We start from the raw sequence: 24,437 nt of genomic DNA, 5'->3' as shown, positions 1-24,437 counted from the left end.
TATGTTCAAATATAAACTACACAGAAGCATTGTATGAAACTTCTTTCTGTTCTGTGCATTCAACTAACAGAGTTGAACCTTACTTTTGATTGAGCCGTTCTGAAACACTCTTTCTGTAGAAACTGCAATTGGACATTCTGAGCGCTAAGAGGCCTATATTGGGAAAAAGAATTTCTTCAAATAAAAACTACACAGAAGCATTGTGTGAAACTTATTTCTGATATGTTCATTAAGCTAACAGAGTTAAACCATACTTTTGATTGCGCAGTTCTGAACACTCTTTCTGTAGATAATGCAAGTGGACATACGGAGCGCTAAGAGGGTAATAGTGGAAAAAGGAATATATTCAAATATAAACTACACAGTAGCATTCTGTGAAAATTCTTTCTGTTCTGTGCATTCAACTAACAGAGTTGAACCTTACTTTTGATTGAGCCGTTCTGAAACACTCTTTCTGTAGAGACTGCAATTGGACATGCTAATCGCTAAGAGGCCTACATTGAGAAAAAGAATATCTTCAAATAAAAACTACACAGATGCATTCTGTGAAACTTATATCTGATCTGTAAATTCAGTTAACAGAGATAAAACATATTTTTGATTGAGCAGTTATGAAACACTCTTTTTGTAGAAAATGCAAGTGGAGATTCGGAGCGCTAAGGGGGTAATAGTGGAAAAAGGAATATCTTCAAATATAAACTACACAGAATCATTCGGTGAAACTTCTTTCTGATCTGTGCATTCAGCTAACAGTGTTAAACCATACCTTTGATTGAGCAGATCTGAACACTCTTTCTGTAGAAAATGCAACTGGACATTTGGAGCGCTAAGAGCGTAGTAGTGGAAAAAGGAATATATTCAAATATAAACTACACAGAAGCATCCTGTGAAACTTCTTTCTGATCTGAGCATTCAGCTAACAGAGTTAAACCATACTTTTGATTGAGCAGTTTTGAAACACTCTGTCTGTAGAAAATGCAACTGGACATTCGTAGCGCTAAGTGGGTAATAGTGGAAAAAATAATATGTTCAAATATAAACTACACAGAAGCATTGTATGAAACTTCTTTCTGTTCTGTGCATTCAACTAACAGAGTTGAACCTTACTTTTGATTGAGCCGTTCTGAAACACTCTTTCTGTAGAAACTGCAATTGGACATTCTGAGCGCTAAGAGGCCTATATTGGGAAAAAGAATGTCTTCAAATAAAAACTACACAGAAGCATTGTGTGAAACTTATTTCTGATATGTTCATTAAGCTAACAGAGTTAAACCATACTTTTGATTGCGCAGTTCTGAACACTCTTTCTGTAGAAAATGCAAGTGGACATTCGGAGCGCTAAGAGGGTAATAGTGGAAAAAGGAATATATTCAAATATAATCTACACAGTAGCATTCTGTGAAAATTCTTTCTGTTCTGTGCATTCAACTCACAGAGTTGAACCTTACTTTTGATTGAGCCGTTCTGAAACACTCTTTCTGTAGAAACTGCAATTGGACATGTTAAGCGCTAAGAGGCCTACATTGAGAAAAAGAATATCTTCAAATAAAAACTACACAGATGCATTCTGTGAAACTTATTTCTGATCTGTAAATTCAGTTAACAGAGATAAAACATATTTCTGATTGAGCAGTTATGAAACACTCTTTTTGTAGAAAATGCAAGTGGAGATTCGGAGCGCTAAGAGGGTAATAGTGGAAAAAGGAATGTCTTCAAATATAAACTACACAGAATCATTCGGTGAAACTTCTTTCTGATCTGTGCATTCAGCTAACAGTGTTAAACCATACCTTTGATTGAGCAGATCTGAACACTCTTTCTGTAGAAAATGCAACTGGACATTTGGAGCGCTAAGAGCGTAGTAGTGGAAAAAGGAATATATTCAAATATAAACTACACAGAAGCATTCTGTGAAACTTCTTTCTGATCTGAGCATTCAGCTAACAGAGTTAAACCATACTTTTGATTGAGCAGTTTTGAAACACTCTGTCTGTAGAAAATGCAACTGGACATTCGTAGCGCTAAGTGGGTAATAGTGGAAAAAAGAATATGTTCAAATATAAACTACACAGAAGCATTGTATGAAACTTCTTTCTGTTCTGTGCATTCAACTAAAAGAGTTGAACCTTACTTTTGATTGAGCCGTTCTGAAACACTCTTTCTGTAGAAACTGCAATTGGACATTCTGAGCGCTAAGAGGCCTATATTGGGAAAAAGAATGTCTACAAATAAAAACTACACAGAAGAATTGTGTGAAACTTCTTTCTGTTCTGTTTGTTCAACTAAAAGAGTTGAACCTTAGTTTTGATTGAGCCGTTCTGAGACACTCTTTCTGTAGAAAAAGCAAGTGGAGATTCGGAGCGCTAAGAGGGTTATAGTGGAAAAAGGAATGTCTCCAAATATAAACTACACAGAATCATTCGGTGAAACTTCTTTCTGATCTGTGCATTCAGCTAACAGAGTTAAACCATACTTTTGATTGAGCAGATCTGAACACTCTTTCTGTAGAAAATGCAACTGGACATTTGGAGCGCTAAGAGAGTAGTAGTGGAAAAAGGAATATATTCAAATATAAACTACACAGAAGCATTCTGTGAAACTTCTTTCTGATCTGAGCATTCAGCTAACAGAGTTAAACCATACTTTTGATTGAGCAGTTTTGAAACACTCTGTCTGTAGAAAATGCAACTGGACATTCGTAGCGCTAAGTGGGTAATAGTGGAAAAAAGAATATGTTCAAATATAAACTACACAGAAGCATTGTATGAAACTTCTTTCTGTTCTGTGCATTCAACTAACAGAGTTGAACCTTACATTTGATGGAGCCTTTCTGAAACACTCTTTCTGTAGAAACTGCAATTGGACATTCTGAGCGCTAAGAGGCCTCTATTGGGAAAAGTAATATCTTCAAATAAAAACTACACAGAAGCATTGTGTGAAACTTATTTCTGATATGTTCATTAAGCTAACAGAGTTAAACCATACTTTTGATTGCGCAGTTCTGAACACTCTTTCTGTAGAAAATGCAAGTGGACATTCGGAGCGCTAAGAGGGTAATAGTGGAAAAAGGAATATATTTAAATATAAACTACACAGTAGCATTCTGTGAAAATTCTTTCTGTTCTGTGCATTCAACTAACAGATTTGAACCTTACTTTTGATGGAGCCGTTCTGAAACTCTCTTTCTGTAGAAACTGCAATTGGACATGCTAAGGGCTAAGAGGCCTACATTGGGAAAAAGAATATCTTCAAATGAAAACTACACAGATGCATTCTGTGAAACTTATTTCTGATCTGTAAATTCAGTTAACAGAGATAAAACATATTTTTGATTGAGCAGTTATGAAACACTCTTTTTGTAGAAAATGCAAGTGGAGATTCGGAGCGCTAAGAGGGTAATAGTGGAAATAGGAATGTCTTCAAATATAAACTACACAGAATCATTCGGTAAAACTTCCTTCTGATCTGTGCATTCAGCTAACAGAGTTAAACCATACTTTTGATTGAGCAGATCTGAACACTCTTTCTGTAGAAAATGCAACTGGACATTTGGAGCGCTAAGAGCGTAGTAGTGGAAAAAGGAATATATTCAAATATAAACTACACAGAAGCATTCTGTGAAACTTCTTTCTGATCTGAGCATTCAGCAAACAGAGTTAAACCATACTTTTGATTGAGCAGTTTTGAAACACTCTGTCTGTAGAAAATGCAACTGGACATTCGTAGCGCTAAGTGGGTAATAGTGGAAAAAAGAATATGTTCAAATATAAACTACACAGAAGCATTGTATGAAACTTCTTTCTGTTCTGTGCATTCAACTAACAGAGTTGAACCTTACTTTTGATTGAGCCGTTCTGAAACACTCTTTCTGTAGAAACTGCAATTGGACATTCTGAGCGCTAAGAGGCCTATATTGGGAAAAAAATGTCTACAAATAAAAACTACACAGAAGAATTGTGTGAAACTTCTTTCTGTTCTGTTTGTTCAACTAAAAGAGTTGAACCTTAGTTTTGATTGAGCCGTTCTGAAACACTCTTTCTGTAGAAAATGCAAGTGGAGATTCGGAGCGCTAAGAGGGTAATAGTGGAAAAAGGAATGTCTCCAAATATAAACTACACAGAATCATTCTGTGAAACTTCTTTCTGATCTGTGCATTCAGCTAACAGAGTTAAACCATACTTTTGATTGAGCAGATCTGAACACTCTTTCTGTAGAAAATGCAACTGGACACTTGGAGCGCTAAGAGAGTAGTAGTGGAAAAAGGAATATATTCAAATATAAACTACACAGAAGCATTCTGTGAAACTTCTTTCTGATCTGAGCATTCAGCTAACAGAGTTAAACCATACTTTTGATTGAGCAGTTTTGAAACACTCTGTCTGTAGAAAATGCAACTGGACATTCGTAGCGCTAAGTGGGTAATAGTGGAAAAAAGAATATGTTCAAATATAAACTACACAGAAGCATTGTATGAAACTTCTTTCTGTTCTGTGCATTCAACTAACAGAGTTGAACCTTACATTTGATGGAGCCTTTCTGAAACACTCTTTCTGTAGAAACTGCAATTGGACATTCTGAGCGCTAAGAGGCCTCTATTGGGAAAAATAATATCTTCAAATAAAAACTACACAGAAGCATTGTGTGAAACTTATTTCTGATATGTTCATTAAGCTAACAGAGTTAAACCATACTTTTGATTGCGCTGTTCTGAACACTCTTTCTGTAGAAAATGCAAGTGGACATTCGGAGCGCTAAGAGGGTAATAGTGGAAAAAGGAATATATTTAAATATAAACTACACAGTAGAATTCTGTGAAAATTCTTTCTGTTCTGTGCATTCAACTAACAGATTTGAACCTTACTTTTGATTGAGCCGTTCTGAAACTCTCTTTCTGTAGAAACTGCAATTGGACATGCTAAGGGCTAAGAGGCCTACATTGGGAAAAAGAATATCTTCAAATGAAAACTACACAGATGCATTCTGTGAAACTTATTTCTGATCTGTAAATTCAGTTAACAGAGATAAAACATATTTTTGATTGAGCAGTTATGAAACACTCTTTTTGTAGAAAATGCAAGTGGAGATTCGGAGCGCTAAGAGGGTAATAGTGGAAATAGGAATGTCTTCAAATATAAACTACACAGAATCATTCGGTAAAACTTCCTTCTGATCTGTGCATTCAGCTAACAGAGTTAAACCATACTTTTGATTGAGCAGATCTGAACAGTCTTTCTGTAGAAAATGCAACTGGACATTTGGAGCGCTAAGAGCGTAGTAGTGGAAAAAGGAATATATTCAAATATAAACTACACAGAAGCATTCTGTGAAACTTCTTTCTGATCTGAGCATTCAGCAAACAGAGTTAAACCATACTTTTGATTGAGCAGTTTTGAAACACTCTGTCTGTAGAAAATGCAACTGGACATTCGTAGCGCTAAGTGGGTAATAGTGGAAAAAAGAATATGTTCAAATATAAACTACACAGAAGCATTGTATGAAACTTCTTTCTGTTCTGTGCATTCAACTAACAGAGTTGAACCTTACTTTTGATTGAGCCGTTCTGAAACACTCTTTCTGTAGTAACTGCAATTGGACATTCTGAGCGCTAAGAGGCCTATATTGGGAAAAAAATGTCTACAAATAAAAACTACACAGAAGAATTGTGTGAAACTTCTTTCTGTTCTGTTTGTTCAACTAAAAGAGTTGAACCTTACTTTTGATTGAGCCGTTCTGAAACACTCTTTCTGTAGAAACTGCAATTGGACATTCTGAGCGCTAAGAGGCCTATATTGGGAAAAAGAATGTCTAAAAATAAAAACTACACAGAAGAATTGTGTGAAACTTCTTTCTGTTCTGTTTGTTCAACTAAAAGAGTTGGACCTTAGTTTTGATTGAGCCGTTCTGAAACACTCTTTCTGTAGAAAATGCAAGTGGAGATTCGGAGCGCTAAGAGGGTAATAGTGGAAAAAGGAATGTCTCCAAATATAAACAACACAGAATCATTCTGTGAAACTTCTTTCTGATCTGTGCATTCAGCTAACAGAGTTAAACCATACTTTTGATTGAGCAGATCTGAACACTCTTTCTGTAGAAAATGCAACTGGACATTTGGAGCGCTAAGAGAGTAGTAGTGGAAAAAGGAATATATTCAAATATAAACTACACAGAAGCATTCTGTGAAACTTCTTTCTGATCTGAGCATTCAGCTAACAGAGTTAAACCATACTTTTGATTGAGCAGTTTTGAAACACTCTGTCTGTAGAAAATGCAACTGGACATTCGTAGCGCTAAGTCGGTAATACTGGAAAAAAGAATATGTTCAAATATAAAGTACACAGAAGCATTGTATGAAACTTCTTTCTGTTCTGTGCATTCAACTAACAGAGTTGAATCTTACTTTTGATTGAGCCTTTCTGAAACACTCTTTCTGTATAAACTGCAATTGGACACTCTGAGCGCTAAGAGGCCTATATTGGGAAAAATAATATCTTCAAATAAAAACTACACAGAAGAGTTGTGTGAAACTTATTTCTGATATGTTCATTAAGCTAACAGAGTTAAACCATACTTTTGATTGCGCAGTTCTGAACACACTTTCTGTAGAAAATGCAAGTGGACATTCGGAGCGCTAAGAGGGTAGTAGTGGAAAAAGGAATATATACAAAAATAAACTACACAGTAGCATTCTGTGAAAATTCTTTCTGTTCTGTGCATTCAACTAACAGAGTTGAACCTTACTTTTGATTGAGCCGTTCTGAAACACTCTTTCTGTAGAAACTACAATTGGACATGCTAAGCGCTAAGAGGCCTACATTGGGAAAAAGAATATCTTCAAATAAAAACTACACAGATGCATTCTGTGAAACTTATTTCTGATCTGTAAATTCAGTTAACAGAGATAAAACATATTTTTGATTGAGCAGTTATGAAACACTCTTTTTGTAGAAAATGCAAGTGGAGATTCGGAGCGCTAAGAGGGTAATAGTGGAAAAAGGAATGTCTTCAAATATAAACTACACAGAATCATTCGGTGAAACTTCTTTCTGATCTGTGCATTCAGCTAACAGTGTTAAACCATACCTTTGATTGAGCAGATCTGAACACTCTTTCTGTAGAAAATGCAACTGGACATTTGGAGCGCTAAGAGCGTAGTAGTGGAAAAAGGAATATATTCAAATATAAACTACACAGAAGCATTCTGTGAAACTTCTTTCTGATCTGAGCATTCAGCTAACAGAGTTAAACCATACTTTTGATTGAGCAGTTTTGAAACACTCTGTCTGTAGAAAATGCAACTGGACATTCGTAGCGCTAAGTGGGTAATAGTGGAAAAAAGAATATGTTCAAATATAAACTACACAGTAGCATTGTATGAAACTTCTTTCTGTTCTGTGCATTCAACTAACAGAGTTGAACCTTACTTTTGATTGAGCCGTTCTGAAACACTCTTTCTGTAGAAACTGCAATTGGACATTCTGAGCGCTAAGAGGCCTATATTGGGAAAAAGAATGTCTACAAATAAAAACTACACAGAAGAATTGTGTGAAACTTCTTTCTGTTCTGTTTGTTCAACTAAAAGAGTTGAACCTTAGTTTTCATTGAGCCGCTCTGAGACACTCTTTCTGTAGAAAATGCAAGTGGAGATTCGGAGCGCTAAGAGGGTAATAGTGGAAAAAGGAATGTCTCCAAATATAAACTACACAGAATCATTCGGTGAAACTTCTTTCTGATCTGTGCATTCAGCTAACAGAGTTAAACCATACTTTTGATTGAGCAGATCTGAACACTCTTTCTGTAGAAAATGCAACTGGACATTTGGAGCGCTAAGAGAGTAGTAGTGGAAAAAGGAATATATTCAAATATAAACTACACAGAAGCATTCTGTGAAACTTCTTTCTGATCTGAGCATTCAGCTAACAGAGTTAAACCATACTTTTGATTGAGCAGTTTTGAAACACTCTGTCTGTAGAAAATGCAACTGGACATTCGTAGCGCTAAGTGGGTAATAGTGGAAAAAAGAATATGTTCAAATATAAACTACACAGAAGCATTGTATGAAACTTCTTTCTGTTCTGTGCATTCAACTAACAGAGTTGAACCTTACATTTGATGGAGCCTTTCTGAAACACTCTTTCTGTAGAAACTGCAATTGGACATTCTGAGCGCTAAGAGGCCTCTATTGGGAAATATAATATCTTCAAATAAAAACTACAGAGAAGCATTGTGTGAAACTTATTTCTGATATGTTCATTAAGCTAACAGAGTTAAACCATACTTTTGATTGCGCAGTTCTGAACACACTTTCTGTAGAAAATGCAAGTGGACATTCCGAGCGCTAAGAGGGTAATAGTGGAAAAAGGAATATATTTAAATATAAACTACACAGTAGCATTCTGTGAAAATTCTTTCTGTTCTGTGCATTCAACTAACAGAGTTGAACCTTACTTTTGATTGAGCCGTTCTGAAACTCTCTTTCTGTAGAAACTGCAGTTGGACATGCTAAGGGCTAAGAGGCCTACATTGGGAAAAAGAATATCTTCAAATAAAAACTACACAGATGCATTCTGTGAAACTAATTTCTGATCTGTAAATTCAGTTAACAGAGATAAAACATATTTTTGATTGAGCAGTTATGAAACACTCTTTTTGTAGAAAATGCAAGTGGAGATTCGGAGCGCTAAGAGGTTAATAGTGGAAAAAGGAATGTCTTCAAATATAAACTACACAGAATCATTCGGTAAAACTTCCTTCTGATCTGTGCATTCAGCTAACAGAGTTAAACCATACTTTTGATTGAGCAGATCTGAACACTCTTTCTGTAGAAAATGCAACTGGACATTTGGAGCGCTAAGAGCGTAGTAGTGGAAAAAGGAATATATTCAAATATAAACTACACAGAAGCATTCTGTGAAACTTCTTTCTGATCTGAGCATTCAGCTAACAGAGTTAAACCATACTTTTGATTGAGCAGTTTTGAAACACTCTGTCTGTAGAAAATGCAACTGGACATTCGTAGCGCTAAGTGGGTAATAGTGGAAAAAAGAATATGTTCAAATATAAACTACACAGAAGCATTGTATGAAACTTCTTTCTGTTCTGTGCATTCAACTAACAGAGTTGAACCTTACTTTTGATTGAGCCGTTCTGAAACACTCTTTCTGTAGAAACTGCAATTGGACATTCTGAGCGCTAAGAGGCCTCTATTGGGAAAAATAATATCTTCAAATAAAAACTACACAGAAGCATTGTGTGAAACTTATTTCTGATATGCTCATTAAGCTAACAGAGTTAAACCATACTTTTGATTGCGCAGTTCTGAACACTCTTTCTGTAGAAAATGCAAGTGGACATTCGGAGCGCTAAGAGGGTAATAGTGGAAAAAGGAATATATTCAAATATAAACTACACAGTAGCATTCTGTGAAAATTCTTTCTGTTCTGTGCATTCAACTAACAGAGTTGAACCTTACTTTTGATGGAGCCGTTCTGAAACACTCTTTCTGTAGAAACTGCATTTGGACATGCTAAGCGCTAAGAGGCCTACATTGGGAAAAAGAATATCTTCAAATAAAAACTACACAGATGCATTCTGTGAAACTTATTTCTGATCTGTAAATTCAGTTAACAGAGATAAAACATATTTTTGATTGAGCAGTTATGAAACACTCTTTTTGTAGAAAATGCAAGTGGAGATTCGGAGCGCTAAGAGGGTAATAGTGGAAAAAGGAATGTCTCCAAATATAAACTACACAGAATCATTCGGTGAAACTTCTTTCTGATCTGTGCATTCAGCTAACAGAGTTAAACCATACTTTTGATTGAGCAGATCTGAACACTCTTTCTGTAGAAAATGCAACTGGACATTTGGAGCGCTAAGAGCGTAGTAGTGGAAAAAGGAATATATTCAAATATAAACTACACAGAAGCATTCTGTGAAACTTCTTTCTGATCTGAGCATTCAGCTAACAGAGTTAAACCATACTTTTGATTGAGCAGTTTTGAAACACTCTGTCTGTAGAAAATGCAACTGGACATTCATAGCGCTAAGTGGGTAATAGTGGAAAAAAGAATATGTTCAAATATAAACTACACAGAAGCATTGTATGAAACTTCTTTCTGTTCTGTGCATTCAACTAACAGAGTTGAACCTTACTTTTGATTGAGCCGTTCTGAAACACTCTTTCTGTAGAAACTGCAATTGGACATTCTGAGCGCTAAGAGGCCTATATTGGGAAAAAGAATGTCTACAAATAAAAACTACACAGAAGAATTGTGTGAAACTTCTTTCTGTTCTGTTTGTTCAACTAAAAGAGTTGAACCTTAGTTTTGATTGAGCCGTTCTGAAACACTCTTTCTGTAGAAAATGCAAGTGGAGATTCGGAGCGCTAAGAGGGTAATAGTGGAAAAAGGAATGTCTCCAAATATAAACAACACAGAATCATTCTGTGAAACTTCTTTCTGATCTGTGCATTCAGCTAACAGAGTTAAACCATACTTTTGATTGAGCAGATCTGAACACTCTTTCTGTAGAAAATGCAACTGGACATTTGGAGCGCTAAGAGAGTAGTAGTGGAAAAAGGAATATATTCAAATATAAACTACACAGAAGCATTCTGTGAAACTTCTTTCTGATCTGAGCATTCAGCTAACAGAGTTAAACCATACTTTTTTTTTGATTGAGCAGTTTTGAAACACTCTGTCTGTAGAAAATGCAACTGGACATTCGTAGCGCTAAGTGGGTAATACTGGAAAAAAGAATATGTTCAAATATAAACTACACAGAAGCATTGTATGAAACTTCTTTCTGTTCTGTGCATTCAACTAACAGAGTTGAATCTTACTTTTAATTGAGCCTTTCTGAAACACTCTTTCTGTATAAACTGCAATTGGACACTCTGAGCGCTAAGAGGCCTCTATTGGGAAAAATAATATCTTCAAATAAAAACTACACAGAAGAGTTGTGTGAAACTTATTTCTGATATGTTAATTAAGCTAACAGAGTTAAACCATACTTTTGATTGCGCAGTTCTGAACACTCTTTCTGTAGAAAATGCAAGTGGACATTCGGAGCGCTAAGAGGGTAATAGTGGAAAAAGGAATATATTCAAATATAAACTACACAGTAGCATTCTGTGAAAATTCTTTCTGTTCTGTGCATTCAACTAACAGAGTTGAACCTTACTTTTGATGGAGCCGTTCTGAAACACTCTTTCTGTAGAAACTGCATTTGGACATGCTAAGCGCTAAGAGGCCTACATTGGGAAAAAGAATATCTTCAAATAAAAACTACACAGATGCATTCTGTGAAACTTATTTCTGATCTGTAAATTCAGTTAACAGAGATAAAACATATTTTTGATTGAGCAGTTATGAAACACTCTTTTTGTAGAAAATGCAAGTGGAGATTCGGAGCGCTAAGAGGGTAATAGTGGAAATAGGAATGTCTCCAAATATAAACTACACAGAATCATTCGGTGAAACTTCTTTCTGATCTGTGCATTCAGCTAACAGAGTTAAACCATACTTTTGATTGAGCAGATCTGAACACTCTTTCTGTAGAAAATGCAACTGGATATTTGGAGCGCTAAGAGCGTAGTAGTGGAAAAAGGAATATATTCAAATATAAACTACACAGAAGCATTCTGTGAAACTTCTTTCTGATCTGAGCATTCAGCTAACGGAGTTAAACCATACTTTTGATTGAGCAGTTTTGAAACACTCTGTCTGTAGAAAATGCAACTGGACATTCATAGCGCTAAGTGGGTAATAGTGGAAAAAAGAATATGTTCAAATATAAACTACACAGAAGCATTGTATGAAACTTCTTTCTGTTCTGTGCATTCAACTAACAGAGTTGAACCTTAGTTTTGATTGAGCCGTTCTGAAACACTCTTTCTGTAGAAACTGCAATTGGACATTCTGAGCGCTAAGAGGCCTATATTGGGAAAAAGAATGTCTACAAATAAAAACTACACAAAAGAATTGTGTGAAACTTCTTTCTGTTCTGTTTGTTCAACTAAAAGAGTTGAACCTTAGTTTTGATTGAGCCGTTCTGAAACACTCTTTCTGTAGAAAATGCAAGTGGAGATTCGGAGCGCTAAGAGGGTAATAGTGGAAAAAGGAATGTCTCCAAATATAAACAACACAGAATCATTCTGTGAAACTTCTTTCTGATCTGTGCATTCAGCTAACAGAGTTAAACCATACTTTTGATTGAGCAGATCTGAACACTCTTTCTGTAGAAAATGCAACTGGACATTTGGAGCGCTAAGAGAGTAGTAGTGGAAAAAGGAATATATTCAAATATAAACTACACAGAAGCATTCTGTGAAACTTCTTTCTGATCTGAGCATTCAGCTAACAGAGTTAAACCATACTTTTTTTTTGATTGAGCAGTTTTGAAACACTCTGTCTGTAGAAAATGCAACTGGACATTCGTAGCGCTAAGTGGGTAATACTGGAAAAAAGAATATGTTCAAATATAAACTACACAGAAGCATTGTATGAAACTTCTTTCTGTTCTGTGCATTCAACTAACAGAGTTGAATCTTACTTTTAATTGAGCCTTTCTGAAACACTCTTTCTGTATAAACTGCAATTGGACACTCTGAGCGCTAAGAGGCGTATATTGGGAAAAATAATATCTTCAAATAAAAACTACACAGAAGAGTTGTGTGAAACTTATTTCTGATATGTTCATTAAGCTAACAGAGTTAAACCATACTTTTGATTGCGCAGTTCTGAACACTCTTTCTGTAGAAAATGCAAGTGGACATTCGGAGCGCTAAGAGGGTAGTAGTGGAAAAAGGAATATATACAAAAATAAACTACACAGTAGCATTCTGTGAAAATTCTTTCTGTTCTGTGCATTCAACTAACAGAGTTGAACCTTACTTTTGATTGAGCCGTTCTGAAACACTCTTTCTGTAGAAACTGCAATTGGACATGCTAAGCGCTAAGAGGCCTACATTGGGAAAAAGAATATCTTCAAATAAAAACTACACAGATGCATTCTGTGAAACATATTTCTGATCTGTAAATTCAGTTAACAGAGATAAAACATATTTTTGATTGAGCAGTTATGAAACACTCTTTTTGTAGAAAATGCAAGTGGAGATTCGGAGCGCTAAGAGGGTAATAGTGGAAAAAGGAATGTCTTCAAATATAAACTACACAGAATCATTCGGTGAAACTTCTTTCTGATCTGTGCATTCAGCTAACAGTGTTAAACCATACCTTTGATTGAGCAGATCTGAACACTCTTTCTGTAGAAAATGCAACTGGACATTTGGAGCGCTAAGAGCGTAGTAGTGGAAAAAGGAATATATTCAAATATAAACTACACAGAAGCATTCTGTGAAACTTCTTTCTGATCTGAGCATTCAGCTAACAGAGTTAAACCATACTTTTGATTGAGCAGTTTTGAAACACTCTGTCTGTAGAAAATGCAACTGGACATTCGTAGCGCTAAGTGGGTAATAGTGGAAAAAAGAATATGTTCAAATATAAACTACACAGAAGCATTGTATGAAACTTCTTTCTGTTCTGTGCATTCAACTAACAGAGTTGAACCTTACTATTGATTGAGCCGTTCTGAAACACTCTTTCTGTAGAAACTGCAATTGGACATTCTGAGCGCTAAGAGGCCTACATTGGGAAAACGAATGTCTACAAATAAAAACTACACAGAAGAATTGTGTGAAACTTCTTTCTGTTCTGTTTGTTCAACTAAAAGAGTTGAACCTTAGTTTTGATTGAGCCGTTCTGAAACACACTTTCTGTAGAAAATGCAAGTGGAGATTCGGAGCGCTAAGAGGGTAATAGTGGAAAAAGGAATGTCTCCAAATATAAACAACACAGAATCATTCTGTGAAACTTCTTTCTGATCTGTGCATTCAGCTAACAGAGTTAAACCATACTTTTGATTGAGCAGATCTGAACACACTTTCTGTAGAAAATGCAACTGGACATTTGGAGCGCTAAGAGAGTAGTAGTGGAAAAAGGAATATATTCAAATATAAACTACACAGAAGCATTCTGTGAAACTTCTTTCTGATCTGAGCATTCAGCTAACAGAGTTAAGCCATACTTTTGATTGAGCAGTTTTGAAACACTCTGTCTGTAGAAAATGCAACTGGACATTCGTAGCGCTAAGTGGGTAATAGTGGAAAAAAGAATATGTTCAAATATAAACTACACAGAAGCATTGTATGAAACTTCTTTCTGTTCTGTGCATTCAACTAACAGAGTTGAACCTTACTTTTGATTGAGCCGTTCTGAAACACTCTTTCTGTAGAAACTGCAATTGGACATTCTGAGCGCTAGGAGGCCTATATTGGGAAAAAGAATGCCTACAAATAAAAACTACACAGAAGAAATATGTGAAACATCTTTCTGTTCTGTTTGTTCAACTAAAAGAGTTGAACCTTAGTTTTGATTGAGCCGTTCTGAAACATTCTTTCTGTAGAAAATGCAAGTGCAGATTCAGAGCGCTAAGAGGGTAATAGTGGAAAAAGGAATGTCTCCAAATATAAACTACACAGAATCATTCTGTGAAACTTCTTTCTGATCTGTGCGTTCAGCTAACAGAGTTAAACCATACTTTTGATTGAGCAGATCTGAACACTCTTTCTGTAGAAAATGCAACTGGACATTTGGAGCGCTAAGAGAGTAGTAGTTTAAAAAGGAATATGTTCAAATATAAACTACACAGAAGCATTCTGTGAAACTTCTTTCTGATCTGAGCATTCAGCTAACAGAGTTAAACCATACTTTTGATTGAGCAGTTTTGAAACACTCTGTCTGTAGAAAATGCAACTGGACATTCGTAGCGCTAAGTGGGTAATAGTGGAAAAAAGAATATGTTCAAATATAAACTACACAGAAGCATTGTATGAAACTTCTTTCTGTTCTGTGCATTCAACTAACAGAGTTGAACCTGACTTTTGATTGAGCCTTTCTGAAACACTCTTTCTGTAGAAACTGCAATTGGACATTCTGAGCGCTAAGAAACCCACATTGGGAAAAAGAATATCTTCAAATAAAAACTACACAGATGCATTCTCTGAAACTTCTTTCTGTTCTGTTTGTTCAACTAAAAGAGTTGAACATTAGTTTTGATTGAGCCGTTCTGAAACACTCTTTCTGTAGAAAATGCAAGTGGAGATTCGGAGCGCTAAGAGGGTAATAGTGGAAAAAGGAATGTCTCCAATTATAAACTACACAGAATCATTTTGTGAAACTTCTTTCTGATCTGTGCATTCAGCTAACAGAGTTAAACCATACTTTTGATTGAGCAGATCTGAACACTCTTTCTGTAGAAAATGCAACTGGACATTTCGAGCGCTAAGAGAGTAGTAGTGGAAAAAGGAGTATATTCAAATATAAACTACACAGAAGCATTCTGTGAAACTTCTTTCTGATCTGAGCATTCAGCTAACAGAGTTAAACCATACTTTTGATTGAGCAGTTTTGAAACACTCTGTCTGTAGAAAATGCAACTGGACATTCGTAGCGCTAAGTGGGTAATAGTGGAAAAAATAATATGTTCAAATATAAACTACACAGAAGCATTGTATGAAACTTCTTTCTGTTCTGTGCATTCAACTAACAGAGTTGAACCTTACTTTTGATTGAGCCTTTCTGAAACACTCTTTCTGTAGAAACTGCAATTGGACATTCTGAGCGCTAAGAGGCCTCTATTGGGAAAAATAATATCTTCAAATAAAAACTACACAGAAGCATTGTGTGAAACTTATTTCTGATATGTTCATTAAGCTAACAGAGTTAAACCATACTTTTGATTGCGCAGTTCTGAACACTCTTTCTGTAGAAAATGCAAGTGGACATTCGGAGCGCTAAGAGGGTAATAGTGGAAAAAGGAATATATTCAAATATAAACTACACAGTAGCATTCTGTGAAACTTCTTTCTGATCTGTGCATTCAACTAACAGAGTTGAACCTTACTTTTGATGGAGCCGTTCTGAAACACTCTTTCTGTAGAAACTGCAATTGGACATGCTAAGCGCTAAGAGGCCTACATTGGGAAAAAGAATATCTTCAAATAAAAACTACACAGATGCATTCTGTGAAACTTATTTCTGATCTGTAAATTCAGTTAACAGAGATAAAACATATTTTTGATTGAGCAGTTATGAAACACTCTTTTTGTAGAAAATGCAAGTGGAGATTCGGAGCGCTAAGAGGGTAATAGTGGAAAAAGGAATGTCTTCAAATATAAACTACACAGAATCATTCGGTGAAACTTCTTTGTGATCTGTGCATTCAGCTAACAGAGTTAAACCATACTTTTGATTGAGCAGATCTGAACACTCTTTCTGTAGAAAATGCAACTGGACATTTGGAGCGCTAAGAGCGTAGTAGTGGAAAAAGTAATATATTCAAATATAAACTACACAGAAGCATTCTGTGAAACTTCTCTCTGATCTGAGCATTCAGCTAACAGAGTTAAACCATACTTTTGATTGAGCAGTTTTGAAGCACTCTGTCTGTAGAAAATGCAACTGGACATTCGTAGCGCTAAGTGGGTAATAGTGGAAAAAAGAATATGTTCAAATATAAACTACACAGAAGCATTGTATGAAACTTCTTTCTGTTCTGTGCATTCAACTAACAGAGTTGAACCTTAATTTTGATTGAGCCGTTCTGAAACACTCTTTCTGTAGAAACTGCAATTGGACATTCTGAGCGCTAAGAGGCCTATATTGGGAAAAAGAATGTCTACAAATAAAAACTACACAAAAGAATTGTGTGAAACTTCTTTCTGTTCTGTTTGTTCAACTAAAAGAGTTGAACCTTAGTTTTGATTGAGCCGTTCTGAAACACTCTTTCTGTAGAAAATGCAAGTGGAGATTCGGAGCGCTAAGAGGGTAATAGTGAAAAAAGGAATGTCTCCAAATATAAACTACACAGAATCATCCTGTGAAACTTCTTTCTGATCTGTGCATTCAGTTAACAGAGTTAAACCATACTTTTGATTGAGCAGATCTGAACACCCTTTCTGTAGAAAATGCAACTGGACATTTGGAGCGCTAAGAGAGTAGTAGTGGAAAAAGGAATATATTCAAATATAAACTACACAGAAGCATTCTGTGAAACTTCTTTCTGATCTGAGCATTCAGCTAACAGAGTTAAACCATACTTTTGATTGAGCAGTTTTGAAACACTCTGTCTGTAGAAAATGCAACTGGACATTCGTAGCGCTAAGTGGGTAATACTGGAAAAAAGAATATGTTCAAATATAAACTACACAGAAGCATTGTATGAAACTTCTTTCTGTTCTGTGCATTCAACTAACAGAGTTGAATCTTACTTTTAATTGAGCCTTTCTGAAACACTCTTTCTGTATAAACTGCAATTGGACACTCTGAGCGCTAAGAGGCCTCTATTGGGAAAAATAATATCTTCAAATAAAAACTACACAGAAGAGTTGTGTGAAACTTATTTCTGATATGTTCATTAAGCTAACAGAGTTAAACCATACTTTTGATTGCGCAGTTCTGAACACTCTTTCTGTAGAAAATGCAAGTGGACATTCGGAGCGCTAAGAGGGTAATAGTGGAAAAAGGAATATATTCAAATATAAACTACACAGTAGCATTCTGTGAAAATTCTTTCTGTTCTGTGCATTCAACTAACAGAGTTGAACCTTACTTTTGATGGAGCCGTTCTGAAACACTCTTTCTGTAGAAACTGCATTTGGACATGCTAAGCGCTAAGAGGCCTACATTGGGAAAAAGAATATCTTCAAATAAAAACTACACAGATGCATTCTGTGAAACTTATTTCTGATCTGTAAATTCAGTTAACAGAGATAAAACATATTTTTGATTGAGCAGTTATGAAACACTCTTTTTGTAGAAAATGCAAGTGGAGATTCGGAGCGCTAAGAGGGTAATAGTGGAAAAAGGAATGTCTCCAAATATAAACTACACAGAATCATTCGGTGAAACTTCTTTCTGATCTGTGCATTCAGCTAACAGAGTTAAACCATACTTTTGATTGAGCAGATCTGAACACTCTTTCTGTAGAAAATGCAACTGGATATTTGGAGCGCTAAGAGCGTAGTAGTGGAAAAAGGAATATATTCAAATATAAACTACACAGAAGCATTCTGTGAAACTTCTTTCTGATCTGAGCATTCAGCTAACGGAGTTAAACCATACTTTTGATTGAGCAGTTTTGAAACACTCTGTCTGTAGAAAATGCAACTGGACATTCATAGCGCTAAGTGGGTAATAGTGGAAAAAAGAATATGTTCAAATATAAACTACACAGAAGCATTGTATGAAACTTCTTTCTGTTCTGTGCATTCAACTAACAGAGTTGAACCTTAGTTTTGATTGAGCCGTTCTGAAACACTCTTTCTGTAGAAACTGCAATTGGACATTCTGAGCGCTAAGAGGCCTATATTGGGAAAAAGAATGTCTACAAATAAAAACTACACAAAAGAATTGTGTGAAACTTCTTTCTGTTCTGTTTGTTCAACTAAAAGAGTTGAACCTTAGTTTTGATTGAGCCGTTCTGAAACACTCTTTCTGTAGAAAATGCAAGTGGAGATTCGGAGCGCTAAGAGGGTAATAGTGGAAAAAGGAATGTCTCCAAATATAAACAACACAGAATCATTCTGTGAAACTTCTTTCTGATCTGTGCATTCAGCTAACAGAGTTAAACCATACTTTTGATTGAGCAGATCTGAACACTCTTTCTGTAGAAAATGCAACTGGACATTTGGAGCGCTAAGAGAGTAGTAGTGGAAAAAGGAATATATTCAAATATAAACTACACAGAAGCATTCTGTGAAACTTCTTTCTGATCTGAGCATTCAGCTAACAGAGTTAAACCATACTTTTTTTTTGATTGAGCAGTTTTGAAACACTCTGTCTGTAGAAAATGCAACTGGACATTCGTAGCGCTAAGTGGGTAATACTGGAAAAAAGAATATGTTCAAATATAAACTACACAGAAGCATTGTATGAAACTTCTTTCTGTTCTGTGCATTCAACTAACAGAGTTGAATCTTACTTTTAATTGAGCCTTTCTGAAACACTCTTTCTGTATAAACTGCAATTGGACACTCTGAGCGCTAAGAGGCCTATATTGGGAAAAATAATATCTTCAAATAAAAACTACACAGAAGAGTTGTGTGAAACTTATTTCTGATATGTTCATTAAGCTAACAGAGTTAAACCATACTTTTGATTGCGCAGTTCTGAACACTCTTTCTGTAGAAAATGCAAGTGGACATTCGGAGCGCTAAGAGGGTAGTAGTGGAAAAAGGAATATATACAAAAATAAACTACACAGTAGCATTCTGTGAAAATTCTTTCTGTTCTGTGCATTCAACTAACAGAGTTGAACCTTACTTTTGATTGAGCCGTTCTGAAACACTCTTTCTGTAGAAACTGCAATTGGACATGCTAAGCGCTAAGAGGCCTACATTGGGAAAAAGAATATCTTCAAATAAAAACTACACAGATGCATTCTGTGAAACATATTTCTGATCTGTAAATTCAGTTAACAGAGATAAAACATATTTTTGATTGAGCAGTTATGAAACACTCTTTTTGTAGAAAATGCAAGTGGAGATTCGGAGCGCTAAGAGGGTAATAGTGGAAAAAGGAATGTCTTCAAATATAAACTACACAGAATCATTCGGTGAAACTTCTTTCTGATCTGTGCATTCAGCTAACAGTGTTAAACCATACCTTTGATTGAGCAGATCTGAACACTCTTTCTGTAGAAAATGCAACTGGACATTTGGAGCGCTAAGAGCGTAGTAGTGGAAAAAGGAATATATTCAAATATAAACTACACAGAAGCATTCTGTGAAACTTCTTTCTGATCTGAGCATTCAGCTAACAGAGTTAAACCATACTTTTGATTGAGCAGTTTTGAAACACTCTGTCTGTAGAAAATGCAACTGGACATTCGTAGCGCTAAGTGGGTAATAGTGGAAAAAAGAATATGTTCAAATATAAACTACACAGAAGCATTGTATGAAACTTCTTTCTGTTCTGTGCATTCAACTAACAGAGTTGAACCTTACTATTGATTGAGCCGTTCTGAAACACTCTTTCTGTAGAAACTGCAATTGGACATTCTGAGCGCTAAGAGGCCTACATTGGGAAAACGAATGTCTACAAATAAAAACTACACAGAAGAATTGTGTGAAACTTCTTTCTGTTCTGTTTGTTCAACTAAAAGAGTTGAACCTTAGTTTTGATTGAGCCGTTCTGAAACACACTTTCTGTAGAAAATGCAAGTGGAGATTCGGAGCGCTAAGAGGGTAATAGTGGAAAAAGGAATGTCTCCAAATATAAACAACACAGAATCATTCTGTGAAACTTCTTTCTGATCTGTGCATTCAGCTAACAGAGTTAAACCATACTTTTGATTGAGCAGATCTGAACACACTTTCTGTAGAAAATGCAACTGGACATTTGGAGCGCTAAGAGAGTAGTAGTGGAAAAAGGAATATATTCAAATATAAACTACACAGAAGCATTCTGTGAAACTTCTTTCTGATCTGAGCATTCAGCTAACAGAGTTAAACCATACTTTTGATTGAGCAGTTTTGAAACACTCTGTCTGTAGAAAATGCAACTGGACATTCGTAGCGCTAAGTGGGTAATAGTGGAAAAAAGAATATGTTCAAATATAAACTACACAGAAGCATTGTATGAAACTTCTTTCTGTTCTGTGCATTCAACTAACAGAGTTGAACCTTACTTTTGATTGAGCCGTTCTGAAACACTCTTTCTGTAGAAACTGCAATTGGACATTCTGAGCGCTAGGAGGCCTATATTGGGAAAAAGAATGCCTACAAATAAAAACTACACAGAAGAAATATGTGAAACATCTTTCTGTTCTGTTTGTTCAACTAAAAGAGTTGAACCTTAGTTTTGATTGAGCCGTTCTGAAACATTCTTTCTGTAGAAAATGCAAGTGCAGATTCAGAGCGCTAAGAGGGTAATAGTGGAAAAAGGAATGTCTCCAAATATAAACTACACAGAATCATTCTGTGAAACTTCTTTCTGATCTGTGCGTTCAGCTAACAGAGTTAAACCATACTTTTGATTGAGCAGATCTGAACACTCTTTCTGTAGAAAATGCAACTGGACATTTGGAGCGCTAAGAGTGTAGTAGTTTAAAAAGGAATATGTTCAAATATAAACTACACAGAAGCATTCTGTGAAACTTCTTTCTGATCTGAGCATTCAGCTAACAGAGTTAAACCATACTTTTGATTGAGCAGTTTTGAAACACTCTGTCTGTAGAAAATGCAACTGGACATTCGTAGCGCTAAGTGGGTAATAGTGGAAAAAAGAATATGTTCAAATATAAACTACACAGAAGCATTGTATGAAACTTCTTTCTGTTCTGTGCATTCAACTAACAGAGTTGAACCTGACTTTTGATTGAGCCTTTCTGAAACACTCTTTCTGTAGAAACTGCAATTGGACATTCTGAGCGCTAAGAAACCCACATTGGGAAAAAGAATATCTTCAAATAAAAACTACACAGATGCATTCTCTGAAACTTCTTTCTGTTCTGTTTGTTCAACTAAAAGAGTTGAACATTAGTTTTGATTGAGCCGTTCTGAAACACTCTTTCTGTAGAAAATGCAAGTGGAGATTCGGAGCGCTAAGAGGGTAATAGTGGAAAAAGGAATGTCTCCAATTATAAACTACACAGAATCATTTTGTGAAACTTCTTTCTGATCTGTGCATTCAGCTAACAGAGTTAAACCATACTTTTGATTGAGCAGATCTGAACACTCTTTCTGTAGAAAATGCAACTGGACATTTCGAGCGCTAAGAGAGTAGTAGTGGAAAAAGGAGTATATTCAAATATAAACTACACAGAAGCATTCTGTGAAACTTCTTTCTGATCTGAGCATTCAGCTAACAGAGTTAAACCATACTTTTGATTGAGCAGTTTTGAAACACTCTGTCTGTAGAAAATGCAACTGGACATTCGTAGCGCTAAGTGGGTAATAGTGGAAAAAATAATATGTTCAAATATAAACTACACAGAAGCATTGTATGAAACTTCTTTCTGTTCTGTGCATTCAACTAACAGAGTTGAACCTTACTTTTGATTGAGCCTTTCTGAAACACTCTTTCTGTAGAAACTGCAATTGGACATTCTGAGCGCTAAGAGGCCTATATTGGGAAAAATAATATCTTCAAATAAAAACTACACAGAAGCATTGTGTGAAACTTATTTCTGATATGTTCATTAAGCTAACAGAGTTAAACCATACTTTTGATTGCGCAGTTCTGAACACTCTTTCTGTAGAAAATGCAAGTGGACATTCGGAGCGCTAAGAGGGTAATAGTGGAAAAAGGAATATATTCAAATATAAACTACACAGTAGCATTCTGTGAAACTTCTTTCTGATCTGTGCATTCAACTAACAGAGTTGAACCTTACTTTTGATGGAGCCGTTCTGAAACACTCTTTCTGTAGAAACTGCAATTGGACATGCTAAGCGCTAAGAGGCCTACATTGGGAAAAAGAATATCTTCAAATAAAAACTACACAGATGCATTCTGTGAAACTTATTTCTGATCTGTAAATTCAGTTAACAGAGATAAAACATATTTTTGATTGAGCAGTTATGAAACACTCTTTTTGTAGAAAATGCAAGTGGAGATTCGGAGCGCTAAGAGGGTAATAGTGGAAAAAGGAATGTCTTCAAATATAAACTACACAGAATCATTCGGTGAAACTTCTTTGTGATCTGTGCATTCAGCTAACAGAGTTAAAACATACTTTTGATTGAGCAGATCTGAACACTCTTTCTGTAGAAAATGCAACTGGACATTTGGAGCGCTAAGAGCGTAGTAGTGGAAAAAGTAATATATTCAAATATAAACTACACAGAAGCATTCTGTGAAACTTCTCTCTGATCTGAGCATTCAGCTAACAGAGTTAAACCATACTTTTGATTGAGCAGTTTTGAAGCACTCTGTCTGTAGAAAATGCAACTGGACATTCGTAGCGCTAAGTGGGTAATAGTGGAAAAAAGAATATGTTCAAATATAAACTACACAGAAGCATTGTATGAAACTTCTTTCTGTTCTGTGCATTCAACTAACAGAGTTGAACCTTAATTTTGATTGAGCCGTTCTGAAACACTCTTTCTGTAGAAACTGCAATTGGACATTCTGAGCGCTAAGAGGCCTATATTGGGAAAAAGAATGTCTACAAATAAAAACTACACAAAAGAATTGTGTGAAACTTCTTTCTGTTCTGTTTGTTCAACTAAAAGAGTTGAACCTTAGTTTTGATTGAGCCGTTCTGAAACACTCTTTCTGTAGAAAATGCAAGTGGAGATTCGGAGCGCTAAGAGGGTAATAGTGAAAAAAGGAATGTCTCCAAATATAAACTACACAGAATCATCCTGTGAAACTTCTTTCTGATCTGTGCATTCAGTTAACAGAGTTAAACCATACTTTTGATTGAGCAGATCTGAACACCCTTTCTGTAGAAAATGCAACTGGACATTTGGAGCGCTAAGAGAGTAGTAGTGGAAAAAGGAATATATTCAAATATAAACTACACAGAAGCATTCTGTGAAACTTCTTTCTGATCTGAGCATTCAGCTAACAGAGTTAAACCATACTTTTGATTGAGCAGTTTTGAAACACTCTGTCTGTAGAAAATGCAACTGGACATTCGTAGCGCTAAGTGGGTAATAGTGGAAAAAAGAATATGTTCAAATGTAAACTACACAGAAGCATTGTATGAAACTACTTTCTGTTCTGTGCATTCAACTAAGAGAGTTGAACCTGACTTTTGATTGAGCCTTTCTGAAACACTCTTTCTGTAGAAACTGCAATTGGACATTCTGAGCGCTAAGAGGCATCTATTGTTAAAAATAATATCTTCAAATAAAAACTAAACAGAAGCATTGTGTGAAACTTATTTCTGATATGTTCATTAAGCTAACAGAGTTAAACCATATTTTGATTGCGCAGTTCTGAACACTCTTTCTGTAGAAAATGCAAGTGGACATTCGGAGCGCTAAGAGGGTAATAGTGGAAAAAGGAGTATATTCAAATATAAACTACACAATAGCATTCTGTGAAAATTCTTTCTGTTCTGTGCATTCAACTAACAGAGTTGAACCTTACTTTTGATTGAGCCGTTCTGAAACACTCTTTCTGTAGAAACTGCAATTGGACATGCTAAGCGCTAAGAGGCCTACATTGGGAAAAAGTATATCTTCAAATAAAAACTACACAGATGCATTCTGTGAAACTTCTTTCTGTTCTGTTTGTTCAACTAAAAGTGTTGAACCTTAGTTTTGATTGAGCCGTTCTGAAACACTCTTTCTGTAGAAAATGCAAGTGGAGATTCGGAGCGCTAAGAGGGTAATAGTGGAAAAAGGAATGTCTCCAAATATA

The sequence above is a fragment of the Symphalangus syndactylus genome, chromosome 8 (genome assembly GCF_028878055.3).
Source record: "Symphalangus syndactylus isolate Jambi chromosome 8, NHGRI_mSymSyn1-v2.1_pri, whole genome shotgun sequence".
Taxonomy (NCBI): Eukaryota; Metazoa; Chordata; class Mammalia; order Primates; family Hylobatidae; genus Symphalangus; species Symphalangus syndactylus.
This window is presented reverse-complemented; position numbering follows the sequence as displayed.